The sequence below is a fragment of the Nicotiana tabacum genome, chromosome 7, assembly GCF_000715075.1.
Source record: "Nicotiana tabacum cultivar K326 chromosome 7, ASM71507v2, whole genome shotgun sequence".
Taxonomy (NCBI): Eukaryota; Viridiplantae; Streptophyta; class Magnoliopsida; order Solanales; family Solanaceae; genus Nicotiana; species Nicotiana tabacum.
In genome coordinates, this window is record NC_134086.1 from 98,616,788 (window position 1) to 98,632,817 (window position 16,030).

General features: G+C 38.3%; 1 pseudogene; it reads left to right on the top strand.

The window, feature by feature from the left end:
- Window positions 1–7,242: 7,242 nt before the first annotated feature.
- Window positions 7,243–7,758, top strand: LOC107823300 (non-specific lipid-transfer protein 1-like; annotated as a pseudogene).
- The last annotated feature ends 8,272 nt before the right edge of the window (window positions 7,759–16,030 follow it).

A 16,030-nucleotide genomic window follows, 5' to 3' on the forward strand; every position in this document is an offset into this window, starting at 1 on the left:
ACAAATGCCTTAAACACATGAGAAGGCAAATGAGAGGTGTATTTCAATCCTAAACATTAGGCCTTCTTTTATAGGGGAAAAATCTCCCCCAAACTTAACTCCCAACTAATGTGGGACTTTGGCATTTTGCCAAACTTCAACAGGCATCATATACTTAATTAGTAGGTATCTTTATGAGTTTCTCTTCAGGATTAATAGTAATAATGGATACGTATTTCTGAATACTGAATTTTGCTAGTGATGCCAAAGAAATTGTAGTCAAGTCCTTATGCCGGTGTGCATGATCATCAAGATCTCTTTTTTTCCCCTCATTCAAGAGTGATTATCAAATTCTTGAGTATTTCTCTCTTACAGATATCTTCATGTAATTCACACCTAGCAACATAAAGCAGAGATTTTAGCACCCATAGCAGAATTTACTCATTTGGTCAGACTTTACTCCAAGTCGACCAACTCCTGAGGGTAAAGAAAATATTGACTGGACTTGCATACATAAGTATGTTGAAAGTCTGAATAAACATGTGTTGACAAAAGAAGATAGGAAAACAACTATCCACCCTAGGACCTATAGTCAGATAACAGCAAACTTGCACTGTTTGTTCTAAACTAAGGAAACAATGTAGTACTAGTCAAAACACAAATAGCACCAGATAAGTTTTCAAAAATATCCACTTATACAGTTTTCTTTCTCAATCTGTTTGTACAACTATGTTAAAGGGACTGGTTTTGCTTTAAGTAGGAAAAGAAACAGTATCATTAACACAGAGAAATGACAATTATCCATGTTCATTTTTTCAGTGGCACTGAAACACCATCTCTCTTATATCAGTTTTCATCACTACCAAAAATTCCCACTTGAGTGACTGAGTGGTTGTAAGCTGTATGGGAGATTTGTTTAAAAAGGACTAATTTTTCTAGTTCTTTTTCCTTTTGTTTAAAGAGGACTAATAGTCTTTTGATTCACCCGGGTGTGGGGAGGGGGCAATAGTTCCCATGCCGACCCCTTGAATCAGAACAATCGCTGATCAACTAAGTCGTTTTTATCATTAGATGTCTTAATTTTGCTCCTATGTTATCAAAAATTCTGCTCCAATGTTGTCACTGCTATATGTTCTACTCATGCATCAAAGTGTGATCATCTGCTTGGGAAAAACAATTATATTCTTTTACAAATCATTTTGGGAGCTTTCTTGTTTCTTTACAAATGATATGCTAAGAAAACCAGCCAAGTGATGCACAAATTATTGAAGCTCGAGGACATATTCCACCGAATACGTTGGTTTGCTTTAAAGTCTGATCCAAGCTAACTAATTTAAGGCTCAAATGCATTAAATGAATTTGAGTTCATCTAATCCAATTCAAAGACTTAGTTTGTATACAAAAGCTCACAAGGAAATGATGATCAAAATAGCTACTTGATGCAGTCAGTAAAAAATATAAGGAATAAATTGATACATCAATTTGTAAGTTATATTAAACAACATGCATGGTTTACCTTTTCTTTCATACTGGCACACAAAACAGAGATGTGTATTTCGCTGCTGACCGTTAAGGCTGGAAAGAAAGAAAGTGGTTTCTGATGCAAAAGAGATAAGGTTTGTTGAATTCATTTATCTCTAAGCACCACTAGTTGATTTTGTTGGCTTTCAATGTTTTCTTGATACTTTTTGATTTTATAATTTTATGGCTATTTTTGTTGTGATTCTCGGATCAATATGAAGATTATTTGGGAGGAAAAACAACTCTATTTCACAAGAATAGAATTATAGAGAATTTACACCAAGAATTTCTCTCTACAAAAAACCTCACCAAACTCTCTTTTTGTTCTCACAATCTCTTCCTGGATTGTATTTCAATCTCTCTGGATTGATGTTTCTGTGTAAAACATAAGGCTCTATTTATAGCCTTAAAGAAGGTGGTTGGTGGTTGAATTCTTCATTCAACAATGGTGGCTTCTAGAATGAGTTGGTGGCTTCAACAATGGTGGGCTTCTAGAATTGGTAGTTGGCAGCAGCTGAACTTATCAATTCTCCCCCTTCAGCTGCATTCCAACGCAGCTACTATTTGAAAGTTATTCCAACTATGTCTCTGCACAGCTCTAACTTTTCTTGATTGACCACCTTTGTTAACATGTCTGCTGGATTCTCCTTCGTATGGATCTTCACTAGTTTCAACAGTTGTTGATTCATCACCTCGCGTATCCAGTGATAGCGAATGTCGATGTGCTTCGTCCGAGAATGATACATTGAGTTTTTGCTTAAATCAATTGCACTTTGACTATCACAATGTATCTTATACTCTGTTTGATTTATCCCTAGTTCTTGGAGAAACCGCTTTAGCCACAACATTTCTTTTCCAGCTTCCGCTACAGCAATATACTCTGCTTCAGTTGTGGATAGTGCAACACACTTCTGCAATCTTGACTGCCATGACACAGCTCCCCCTGCAAAAGTATAAACATATCCTGAGGTTGATTTTCTTCCATCAGGATCTCCGGCCATATCTGAATCTGTATAGCCTTCCAAGACTGGATCAGCTCCCCCAAAGCACAGACTTGATTTTGAAGTACCTTTAAGATACCTGAAAATCCATTTAACTGCCTCCCAATGTTTCTTTCCAGGGTTAGAAAGAAAACAACTTACCACACCTACCGCATGTGCGATATCTGGCCTCGTGCAAACCATGGCATACATCAGGCTTCCAACTGCTGAAGAATATGGAATTGTAGACATCTCCTCAATCTCTTTCTTGGATGAGGGGTACAAACTCTTGCTCAACTTGAAGTGATTTGCCAAAGGGACACCTACCGGTTTGGCATTACTCATATTGAACCGTTTGATCACCCGTTCAATGTAATTTTCTTGAGATAGCCATAACTTCTTGTTTCTCCTATCTCGAGTTATCTGCAATCCCAAAATATGTTGAGCTGGACCTAAGTCTTTCATTTCAAAGGACTTAGAGAGTTCTTTCTTCAACTGTCTAATTTTTGTTGCATCTTGTCCGACGATCAACATGTCGTCTACATAAAGTAGAAGTACAACAAAATTGCCATCCAAAAATCTCTGAATGTAAACACACTGATCTGCAGCAGTCTTTTTATATCCTTGACTTACCATAAATGAGTCAAACCTTTTGTACCACTGCCTCGGTGCTTGCTTTAGGCCATATAAACTTTTCGTAAGCTTATAGACGAGGTTTTCTTTTCCTGAAACCTCAAAACCTTCCGGCTGTTCCATATAGATTTCTTCATTTAGATCACCATGAAGAAATGCTGTCTTGACATCCATTTGTTCAAGCTCCAAATTCAAACTGGCTACCAATCCAAGGATGATGCGGATTGAAGTCAATTTTACAACTGGTGAAAATATTTCATCAAAGTCAATTCCCTTTTTCTGTAGGAATCCTTTGACTACTAACCGGGCTTTGTGCTTCACCACCTTTCCGCTGCCATCTTTCTTCAGCTTGAATACCCATTTACTCTTCAGTACCTTCTTTCCTTGTGGAAGTTTCACAATCTCATAAGTGTTGTTTTTCTGTAAAGAGTTCATCTCTTCGGTCATTGCTTGCAGCCATTTTTCTTTATCCGTATGAGATATAGCTTCATGGAAACTCTCTGGTTCTCCATCTTCAGAAAGTAGAATATACTCGGTTTCTGGGTATCGAGTTGATGGAATCTGACCTCGTTCAGATCGACGAGGTTGTTGATTATTAGCTTCAAGATGTGTACCATCATCGTTCCCCTGTGATGGTTCTGTAGTTTCCTGAGGGGTTTGTGCCTCCCCCTGCCAAACATCCTCCTGTTCTGCTTCTGGTACTGCTTCATGCTCCCCCATGCTATTTGTGTCAAACTGCAATGGTAGTGGATCTGGACCAACTTTTTGGGCACTGGAACCTCTTTCATAAGATATTGTGGGCTTTTCAATGTCTTCAATTATCTGGTTTTCGTGGAATACAACATCCCTACTTCTGATCACCGTCTTCTGTATTGGATCCCATAATCTATACCCAAATTCTTCATCTCCATAGCCTATGAAGATACATGGTATAGTTCTACCATCAAGCTTCTTCCTGAGCTCCTTGGATACATGTGCATGTGCTAAACAACCGAATACCCTTAAGTGAGAATATGAGGGATTCTTACCCGACCATATTTTCTCTGGAACCTCAAAATTCAACGGGGCTGATGGTGACCGGTTGATTAGGTAGCAAGCGGTGCGAACAGCTTCTCCCCAGAATGGCTTAGGCAGTTTTGCCATACTGATCATACTTCTGACTCTTTCCATAATTGTCCGGTTCATTCTCTCGGCTACTCCATTGTGTTGTGGGGTTCGTGGGACCGTCTTTTCATGTTGAATCCCTTGTCTCTTGCAATAGGAATCGAACTCCTTGGAAGTATACTCGCCTCCATTATCTGAGAGAAGGCATTTTAATTTCTTTCTCGTTTCACGCTCTACCATGGCATGAAATATCTTGAAATAATCAAAAGCCTGGTCATTTGTCTTTAAGAAGTACACCCACACCTTTCGAGAAGCATCATCAATGAAAGTCAGAAAAAATACCTATTGCCGCCAAGTGACTTCTCCTCCATGGGACAACAAATATCAGAGTGTACCAGACTGAGTAACTCTGATTTTCTGGTTGAAGAAAATGTAAAAGAGACTCTATGTTGCTTTCCGAATAAGCAATGATTACAAGGGTCTAAAGCAGCATTCTTGTCTATTCTGATAAGCTACTTTTTCGTTAGAATTGATATCCCCTTTTCACTCATGTGACCGAGTCTCTGGTGCCACAGGTTTTGAGACGCCTCTTTTTCCATAACATTGAGGTTGTCTGAACATACCTTCACATGAGTTTTATATAAGTTGCCACAAATATGTCCTCGAGCGAGAATCATAACCCCTTTCAGCAATTTCCATGTGCCTTTTCTGAAATAACTTTCATAGCCCTGTTTGTCAAGAGCTATACCTGATATTAGGTTTAGACGAAGTTCTGGCACATGACGGACATCCTTCAATATCATTGTACTCCCGATATTTGTTTGTATTTTGATATCACCAATTCCAACTATCTCACAGGAAGAAGTGTTCCCCATCTTCACTACTCCAAAGTCTCCTGCTTTGTATGTTGTGAAGAAATCTTTTCGGGATGTGGCATGGTATGATGTTGCAGTATCTACCACCCATTCGTTTTCTTCTTGACTTGAGACGTGAAGGCATGCCTCTTCTTGGATGGAACAAATGGCTACCTCTCCGTGGGTAGTGACTAATGCATCTCCATCCTTTTGCTTCAACTGCTCCTTCTCCTTATGCAATTTTCTGCAGTTCTTCTTTAAATGGCCCTTTATTCCACAGTGGTAGCACGCATATGATGACTTCCTACCATCCGTGGATTTTCCCCTACTCTTGCTTCTGCCTCTCCTCTTATCTTGACTTCTTTCTTGTTGTCTCCCTCTTTCTGTAATAAGGGCATGCGACTCACCATGATCGATGTCCTTTCTTCTGGCTTCTTCATTAAATAAGGCATCTTTAACCATAGACATGGTCAGATTTCCACTAGGAGCTAAATTACTGAGAGAGACTACCAGCGTCTCCCAACTATCAGGAAGAGAACTAAGAAGTAGTAGGGCTTGCATCTCATCCCCGAGCGGCATGTCAACAGACGATAATTGATTTATCAAGCTCTGAAACTCACTGGTATGCTCGGCAACTGAAGTTCCGTGCTTTAACTTCAAATTTACCAAACGCCTCATCAACAAGGCTTTGTTCCTAGCGGTCTTGGCTTGATACATCCCTTCTAACTTCACCCAGAGGGCATACGCATCTGTCTCTTGTGCAACATGATGAAAAACGCTATCGTCAATCCATTGTCGAATTTGACCGATAGTTTTTCTGTTTAATTTCTTCCACTCTGCTTCTTTGGTGGAATCGGGGTTCCTACCCTTTGCTTCTATGGGATCAAACAAATCTTTACAACTGAGGAGATCTTCCATCCGAGGTCTCCACAATGTGTAATTTGTGGCAGTAAGCTTTATCATAGCTCCAGATGATGATGACTCTTCCATTATGTCTTTAAAATGGCTTGGTCAAAATTTTGGAGCAGAATCTCACCAAACGGAACTCACCAACACGTCCGGAATGGTGAAAAATGGTAGGATTGACTCTTCTTGGGTCAAAATAGGGCCTCCAGAAAATTTTCAAAATTTACACCAAACTTTTGGGGTTAAATCGAAAATATACTGAACTTGTGGGGCAAATTTATAATTTCAGTAACTTCAGGGGTTATTTCATAAATTTTTAAAAATTTTATGATGACTGGATGCTGACGTGGCGATGACCGGATGCTGACGTGGCGCTGACTAGATGCTGACGTGGCTCTGACTGGATGATGATGTGACGCTGACTGGATGCTGATGTGGCGCTGACTGGGCAGTTACTATTCATCATCTTCTTCCTTGGGCAGAAGAAAAAAAAAATGCCATAACTTCTTCGTTTTAGCTTTGTTTGGCCTCCGGAAAATTGCGTTGAATTCGTATCGACGCAAGGAATCTAATGAAATGATCAAAACACACCGAAGATCACGTTTTCGAAAAACGTAAATCCGGGTTGAAATTTTCAGTGTTCCGATATTTCTCGATGAACACAGAATCGAAGGCTCTGATACCACTTGTTGTGATTCTCGGATCAATGTGAAGATTATTTGGGAGGAAAAACAACTCTATTTCACAAGAATAGAATTATAGAGAATTTACACCAAGAATTTCTCTCTACAAAAAACCTCACCAAACTCTCTTTTTGTTCTCACAATCTCTTCCTGGATTGTATTTCAATCTCTCTGGATTGATGTTTCTGTGTAAAACATAAGGCTTTATTTATAGCCTTAAAGAAGGTGGTTGGTGGTTGAATTCTTCATTCAACAATGGACGCTTCAACAATGGTGGCTTCTAGAATGGGTTGGTGGCTTCAACAATGGTGGGCTTCTAGAATTGGTAGTTGGCAGCAGCTGAACTTATCATTTGTTCCTTTCTTCTGCAACAAATCAGGAAATGACATAACAAGGAAACAAAAATCCAAAAAGAGATAACTGATATTACTACAACAAAGAACAATTTTACTTTTCTTAGCACTTATCATATTCCTATATATACCCTCCTAAGACACTGGCTAGTCATCAACAAGGCCAATCAAGAATCCAGAGAAAAACACCTGCCTTAAAACTATCCTTTTTCTTACACAAAAACTGAAAAGATGAAGGGAATCATCATTGCCATTGCAGTGCTGGCCATGATTCAGCTCATGTTTGAGCCAGGACAAGCTCTTACCTGTGGTCAAGTGGACGCTTCTTTAGCACCATGTATCCCTTACCTTACTCAGGGTGGTGATCCAAGTTCAGCTTGCTGCAGTGGGTGAAAAGCCTAAAAGAATTGACTCAAACCACAGCTGACAAAAGGGCAGCTTGCAATTGTGTCAAGGCTGCTGCTAATAGGTACGCGAACCTTAAAGACGATGCAGCTCAAGCTCTTCCCACCAAGTGTGGAGTCACTATGGATACCCCTATCTCCAGAACTGTTAACTGTGATATGTAAGTTACTCTTTTTATGCATTTAGATTTGAGATAAAAGTTTAATTCACTATTAAAAAGTTTCTTCTCTGACTTAAAATCTTTTTCCGCTTTTTCTTTTCCTTTCTGTGGACAGCATCAATTAAAAGACAGGAGGAAAACAAAGAGCATCTGCAAGAAAATAAAGAAGGATGACTTCTTAGTGAATCCTTATATTTCTTTTTGCCTATATTGTACTTCTTCTCTTGTAGCGTAAATAATGGTTTTGGACTCAGTGACATTGGAGTAAGAGTGTACTGTGGGCCGGGCCCGAACAGGATCGGACCGGGCCCGCGGTCCTAACGGGCCTGGTGGGCCGGTCTTAACGGTTCTCTAAAGCCCGTGGCGGGCCGGTTCTTCCTAGAAAGCACACGAGCCCGGGACCGCTAAGTCCGGGACCGGCTGGCAGGCCTGGGCATGTCCTAATGGGCCTCGCGGGCCTAACGGCTAGTTTCTATTTAAAAAATAAAAAATAAAAAATTCCAACGGTCAAAATTTGAAAAGTAGCCGTTTGGGCTGCAATTTTGACCGTTTGGATGTTTAGAAAATAGCCATTTGGCCCCCAAACTTTATATAATTACACTTTTTTCCAATTCTCAACTATAAATACCCCTTCATTCTTTCATTTTTACTCACCAATTCATCAATCTCTCTCAATCTCTCTACTATAATTGCTTATTTTATTGTTGAAATTTCGTGAAAAATTGTGAAGTTGGTGAATTGAAGTATTCAAGTCTTCAACGATTTTCAATTTTCAAGAAGTTGTTCGGCAATTCGGTAAATGCATTCCAACTCTTAAGTTTTAATATTATAGTTTTGTTAGTTTTATTTAGTATAATTAGAATTAATATGGCTTTTTCTTTGAAAAATATTTTTGGTGGTAAGGGTAAAGCTAAAATTGGTGAAAGTAGTGGCCAACCTACTACCCTTCCCCCGGCTCCCCGACCCAGACCTGGTAGACGTCATGCTGCTCCTATTATTCTTGATAGTGATAACCCCTGTTTTCAATTTTCCGATAGTCAATTTTGCCATAATGCTGCACCAGGTCAAAATCTAGATGATGAAACTATGAATGCTCTTTATCTTAATGAAACTATCTTTGAAAATGATGAGGAAAATGAGGATGAAGATGAAACCCAACCGGATTTAGATGATACACCTACTAGTCCTGTTAATAACCCAACTGATGTACCGTCCGACCCACCTGTAGAAACCCCTAGTTTTAAAAAATGTGATGAATATGGCCTTAGAGAAAGAAAGGTTCCTAAACCTTGCCCGACTAGATGGAATTATATGTACGAAAGTTTAGTAGTTGCATATGAATATGGAAACCCAATTAATGCAACGTTTAATGCTCGGGTAGGTGGTGAGGATGATGATGAAATGCTTACTATAATATATATACATAACATACAATATATACTACAAGAAAATATATAAGGGAATATATATACATAACATACAATATATGCTACAAGAAAATATATATATATATATATACACACATAACATACAATATATACTAGAAGAAAATATATAAGGTAATATATACACATAACATACAATATATACTACAAGAAAATTTATAAGATAATATATATACATAACATACAATATATACTACAAGAAAATTTATATATATATATATATATATATATATATATATATATATATTATATACTATACTAGTATACTATATATACTACAAAACAAGATTTTTCAAAATTCAAAATGAGGGCTCCACCCCCAATGACCACCAACGGCCATATAGCACAAATAGCCATTTTTTTTCAATTTACAAAACTAACCTTCTCTAACACTATAAATACCCCTCCCTCTTCTTCATTTCAATACTCAATACTCATTTCTCAATCTAAATTTCTCTCAATCTCCCAATCTCCATTTTCAAGACTTCAAGTCTCAATCTTAATTTTCAAGTTACATCATGCCTCGTTCGGAAAGAGTGCGCTTATTTGTTTCGCACTACTATGAAGTGCTTGAAGAAAATGAAGAAGGCCAAATATTAAAATGCAAGAACTGTGGAAGAGTCTTAAATTTTCGTTCAGGATTTACCACAGGCATTTTAAGGAGGCATATACCATATTGTGTTGATGGTATTTATCCGCAAATTCGTCTTTAAGATATTTCAACTATTTGTGTTATTTTAAAATTATTAGACGTATTTATGCTTCATGTTGTACTTTCTTATTAATTTATTATGCATGGCAATTTAGTTTTACTATTGTTTTGTTATTTTACTTTTTCGTCAAGCACTTTAATAATTTGATTTCTACATATATATTACATATATATTATTTATATAGCCATGATATGGTTTACAAGAAATTGCCTTTAAAAAAAACCCGGAAATAAAAAAGCCTGTTAGGCCTGCTAAGCCCACGAGCCCGACCCGTTTAGCCCAGGACCATATGGGCTTAGGCCCGTCACGGGCTGGTTCCACCCGTTGAGCCCACGAAGCCCGGGACCGCCAGATCCCGGGACCGCTAAGCCCAGGCTCGTTTGGCCCATTTAGGCCCGGGCCCGGCACTACATTGGAGAACCATTTTTCAGTACTCTAAGCTTTATCAAGTTATTCAAGCTTTCTGATGCCAACACCGAGTATAGTAAGAGCAATTTAATTTTCACGCTTTTTATGCTTCCTTTTCGACTAGTCATCACTTTAAAGCGCAAAAATGGAAAACCAATGACCCGCGTTAAGACGCAAGAATGCACATCTTGATATACACCAAAAAGAAAGAAAAATAACTAAAAGAAAACAAGAAAAGAAGTCCCCAGCAAACTAACGGAGACCAGAGTTCAACTTGTGATGAATAACCGCCAACTATTTCTTCATGTCCAACTAATGAAGTCCAGTGGCGAGCCAGAAATTTTTCCAAGGATGTAAAACTTGAAAGAAGTTAAAAAAAAAAGTTTCCTGACAAATGGTGTTCAAAATATGTTATATACCTCTAAAACTTAATATATAGTTACCTATATATACAATATAATTTTTCGATTAAGCAAGAGTGTAGCTTTGCCCTGATGAAGTCATTAGTAGAATCTCAAGAGGTCAGAGATAATCTTAACCGTTATTCTATTGCAGATAATTTATCCCCAAAGGAGCACAATGAACAAACTTGTTTAACCAAAAATCTGAGTCTTTGGTCAAAGCTAAAAAGAAATTCGGGTTGCTGATAATCAGGAGACAAAATAAAATACTTTTGAGAATGATGGTAAAAAAGCAAATAGTTGTGTATTTCAATGAATTCTCAATAGTATTCCGTGTCCAAACAAATGATGATACTTCTTCCTTTTATAGATAATTCTAGGTAAAGGAATGAAGGCTCAGCTTTAATGATATAATTATGAGTAATAAATGACATTAAATAAGTCGTTATACAATCATTCCTATTAAATACCAATTTTGTAACGTATCAAGTATTTAATAATGAATTTGGACTCCTTTCTGTCATCAGATCTTTGTCTTCAATGCCTTTTAATCCGTTGGCTGCAAATAATTTAAATTGGTACGAGACTCGTATCTATACGTCGTCTCGTGCCTATTTAAATTCTTCTTCCCGTGGCTGTCTCCATCCGTGCCTCTTAGTCAATTGTTGCGCTTTGACCATTTAACTAATCCACGTGTCATGCCACATCATCTTTAATATAAATTCAGTTTTTTCCCAATACAGATAGTCCCCCCACTTTCCATTTATTTATCAATAAAATAATTGGGAAGTGGATCTTCATGAAAAAGGAATTTTTGCCATAATTAATGCTCATGACAGTATTAACGCCTCAGTAGTCTTTTCAATTTAATGTTCTGCCCATGTGTCATTTTCTAATTGATTCCGCTATTCACACCCTTTTTCGAGACTTCTTCATTCTCACTATTTACGAAGTGATAACTGCCTTTATTATAGGCTTTCCATCATTACACTTCTAAGGTTGACGGTTCTCATTTTACACATAACTTTTTCTTCCTTTGTCTTCTTCACAAATCTTCAGCACACACTTCCTTCTTAACAATGTCTTCTTCAAACCCTAACCGTAAAAAAGTTCCAATTCTAGATCAATTCCCTAACGTCCCTGTTAGACACAGAAGAGGCGGAGGAGGTAGGCTTCGAACAGGGTTAGAATCTACTCGAGGCGGCTCCTCTGGTTCTTCTTCAAGAAGTTCTATCCCAAAGGCCCCTTCTTCTAAAAGTAGGTAAATTCTTGATTCTTCTCAAGAACCCTCAGTTGATGAAATAGTTCCCAGCGATTTGTCTTTTGAAAGTGACAAAACGTCTCTTCAAAAACAAATTGCAAATTTAGAAAAGGCCGATACTTACCCCACAATAGTAACCGAGCTTACAATCCCCACCATAAGAAAAGATTGTAACTGGAAGGATAGTCTCCGAATGTCAATTCCTTCCCCAAATCAAAGAATTTCCTCTTTTAGAAGTGGGTATTCTTCTGTTTATACTTACCCCTTCACTTTAGGTTTTAATCCTCCGATTGACCCAGTTATTCTCGATTTTTGTCGTTTCTTTACAATTTGTTTGGCCCAAATCAGTCCATTAGTGTGGAGAACAGTGGCTTGTTTGAGATATTTATCCTCCAAAGCCAATGTCAATTTCACATTTTCTCACCTTATTCATCTGTACCATCCTAACTTAATACGCCATGGGGTTTTTACCTTAACTGCAAGGAGCAAAAAAGTTTTGGTAAATCCTGAAGATGACAAAGATCGTGGATGGTATATCCGTTACGTTGATGTTCGTACGGTGGACTTGATTGGCGAAACAAATATTCCCTTCCCTGAGAAGTGGAATTTTGAACGTATGTTTCCTTTTATTTACCGTACCTACTTTTGAGAATTTCAAAAGATATTTTGTTTTTAACCTTGCCTCTTCTTGGTTTTTTGTAGCAACCATGGGAGATGTGGAACCTATTCCCAACTTCCGTGGTTGGGTAGCCTCACTTTTGAAGATTGCTTCTAGGGAGCAAAGAACTTGGAAATCAATTTCTTCCTTACATGGCTGAAAGGTCAAAACACATGGTATCCCCCTTTTTATATGTTTTTTTTTTACATGTTAAGCATTTTTTCCTCAACTTTGATCATGTATATCCATCCTTTAATCAGGATTTGGCATTAGAGGAATGACGGCTGAAGTAACTATGGCCATTCGCATGTCTGCGAATGCTGCTCTTGATTTGGATAAGGCTCGAGCCTTGCTGCCAAAAAGGAAAGCTATAAAGGAAAGTTCTAAAGAAGAAGAGGAGGGTACCTCCCTAATTACCAGGCCAAGGGTCAGGAGGCGAATAATCATTGATGATGAAATTGAAAACACTCCTGCTCGAACCTCCACCACCGAGCCTGTTTTGATTCATTCTGACGAGGACACCGAACCAAGAGATAATAATGAGTCAATTCAGCATCTTTTTGACAGTGGTTTCGGGAGTGGCGAGCTCGGCCCTGTTTTTGATGAAGCTCATCTTTCCTCATTTGTTCCTATTTCCTCCATTCCTCTGCCAACCGTAAGTATTTCTTTACCAGTTTTGACGACTTCCGTTCTTTTGCCAGTTTCTACCGCTCTTATGTCCGTTCCCTTGGCAGTTTCTACTGCACCTGCTTCTGCTCCTGCGTTGGTTTCTATATCTTCTCCTTCCATTCCTGTTTCTTCATCTTCTCCTTCCATTCCTTCCATTGCTCCTCTTCCCTCTATTCATCGTACAGAGACGGGTTCTAGTAGTGGAAGTATGACTATGAGAAGTGTTACTCTGGAAGTACCTGCCAATCATAGCCTGTTGAGGAAGACTGGTAGAGCCGATGTTTGGCTCGAGCCCCTAATTGGAGATATCGAGAAGAAGAAGATAGAGAGCCATAGCTGCTTAACTCTGATGAATGACATAGTTCATTCTACTTTGAAGGTATTTTCTCTTCTTACCAACAAGTTTTTTTTTTTAATTATCTTCAATCTCTCATTTCTATGAGTTGTCTCTGTAGGCTAACCTTATTGGCACGGAATTAATGGGAAGAATTTCCCTTCTGGAAAGAAAAGCTCGTGAGTCTGAAAAGACTGTCCACGAGGCCGAATAAATAGCTAGGGGAGCCCATCTTGAAGCAACCAATTGGAAGGAACAGTTTGAGAATGCTCAAGGGACCATAGAGGAGTTGCAAGAAAATAAAAATCTCATGGAGCAGCAAAACTGTGGTTTAACTTCTGAACTGGAAACTGCCAAAGCTTCTTCAAGCCAATTGAAAAGAGACAAAGAGCTTTTGGAATGCTCTTTGTCAGAACAATTATCCAAGGCTAGTGAAGAAGTTAGGGAGCTGAAGGCACTTTTGGCTAAGAAGGAAGAGTATACAGGAGAGTTAGTGCAAAGCTTGACTCAAGCTCAGGCTGACTTACAGACCTCTTCTGACGAGATTCATGCCTTGAAGAGTTCTCATGCCTCTCTTGAAGCTTCCCTTGATTCCCATTTAGTTGAGCACCAAATCTTAAAAAACGATCTTGCTATGTGGGAAAAGGAATATGGACTTCTGGAGGAAAACTTCAACATAGAGGTGAGTTGGGCTTTCCTGAAATCTCGTCGTGATGCTTTGACGGAAGCTGCTCAAGAAGGTTTTGACTTGCAGTCTGAACTGGCCAAAGTCGTAGATACCATCGAGAAAAGCCAACAGTCTACTGATACTCCTTCTCCTGCACTTGAAGTTCCTGGAACAGAAGAACTTTTAAATGAAGAAGTGACTACTGCAGCAATTGGGATTACAATTCCTGCTTCAACTGAAACTGTTCATGTTGTTGCTTCTTCAGAAGTTGCCACCGTGCCTTGTTGTAAAGGATCTTTTGATGAAGTCCCCAGTTAACATAATGGGGCATTTGTAAAAATAAAAAACAAATGCTTAGTTGACTAAGTTTGTACTTAGTTTTTTGTTTAAAAAAGAAGTTTTATCGGTACTTCTGCATATTCTATTCTTGCCTATTTATCTAGGACTCATGGAATAGCTTAGCATTTTTATCCTTTTAAAATGCTTTACAATTCTTCTCATGGAATATCAACATGAGGCTTATAAAAGAGGACCCTTTTATTTTATCGACACTTAATGAAGAAGACGTCTCAACTTCATAATGGTGTTATAATACGATGAAAGAAATAGGAAAACACACGTTTTGTATGAAACAACTTTGGCAAGTTTTTATTCATAAACTTTTAACAAGTGTTTGACTGTTACATGTATTACAATACATCTACAACTTTCTCGTAACTGTTTTTCTTGTAACAGATTTGTACATAACATAAAATAAACAAGGTTTTTCTTCATAACCTGTTTCAGTACATAGTCATGACCCTATCTTTACATATTAAGAAGGGTTTGAGAGGTGACTTTGTTTATGAGTTTGAGAGATGACTCTGTTGTTCTCATGAATGCTGAAGACTTCATAATTTTTTCTCAACACTTGACTTCTATCGTTCGATATTCGTATATGCGTATCTACATTTCTACACGTGTCTGTGTACAGTATTGTATTCCCCCAAGTGTTTGAGCGGTGAAGTATGAAGCCTCGAGCACTTGTTTATTTCTTTTACTTTGGCCCTTTTTCCTGAAACAGAAAGATATGCGGGACCCGAAGGTGCGATTGTAGATGAAGACCGCCTAACTCGTGTGTATTTCCATCAGATTAATTGTAACCCTGGGCTAGGAATTTAAGAATACTCCATTTTGCCTTGCAGGTTGTGACTCATCATTTGGCACGAGTTAGGATATTTTGCCTAGCATCTAAAATCGTTAGTAAAATATTAATAAACCAAGAGAGAAATTTTAACATGATGATACCTGACCGTAGGTACTTTCTCAAAAGTAATATCTTTTTAAGTGGACAACATTCCAATGTGAGGGTAAAACTTTACCATCCATTGTCTCCAACTGGTATGCTCTTTTTCCCTCAATGCCACGGACTTTGTACGGTCCTTCCCATGTTGGACTTAGCTTTCCTGAGTTAGCAGCCTTTGCAGATTGGAACACCTTTTTAAGCACGAAGTCCCCAATTTTGAAAAATTTGAGGCGTGCTTTCCTATTGTAATATCGTTCTATTACTTGCTTTTGTGTTGTCATCCTTATCAAAGCAGCTTCTCTTCTCCCTTCAAGTAAATCTAGGCTAACCCGCATCTCTTCATTATTAGATTCCTCCGTTGCCTGATCGTATCGTGTGCTTGGCTCACCTATTTCAACTGGAATTAAGGCTTCCGTACCATAAACCATTGAAAATGGTGTTTCTCCAGTGCCTGTTTTGGTCGTTGTACGATAAGCCCATAATACTCCAGGTAACACCTCAGGCCAATTACCTTTTGAATCTTGTAACCTCTTTTTCAAGTTATTGATAATGACTTTGTTAGTAGATTCTGCTTGTCCATTCCCTACTGGATGATATGGCGTAGACGTTAT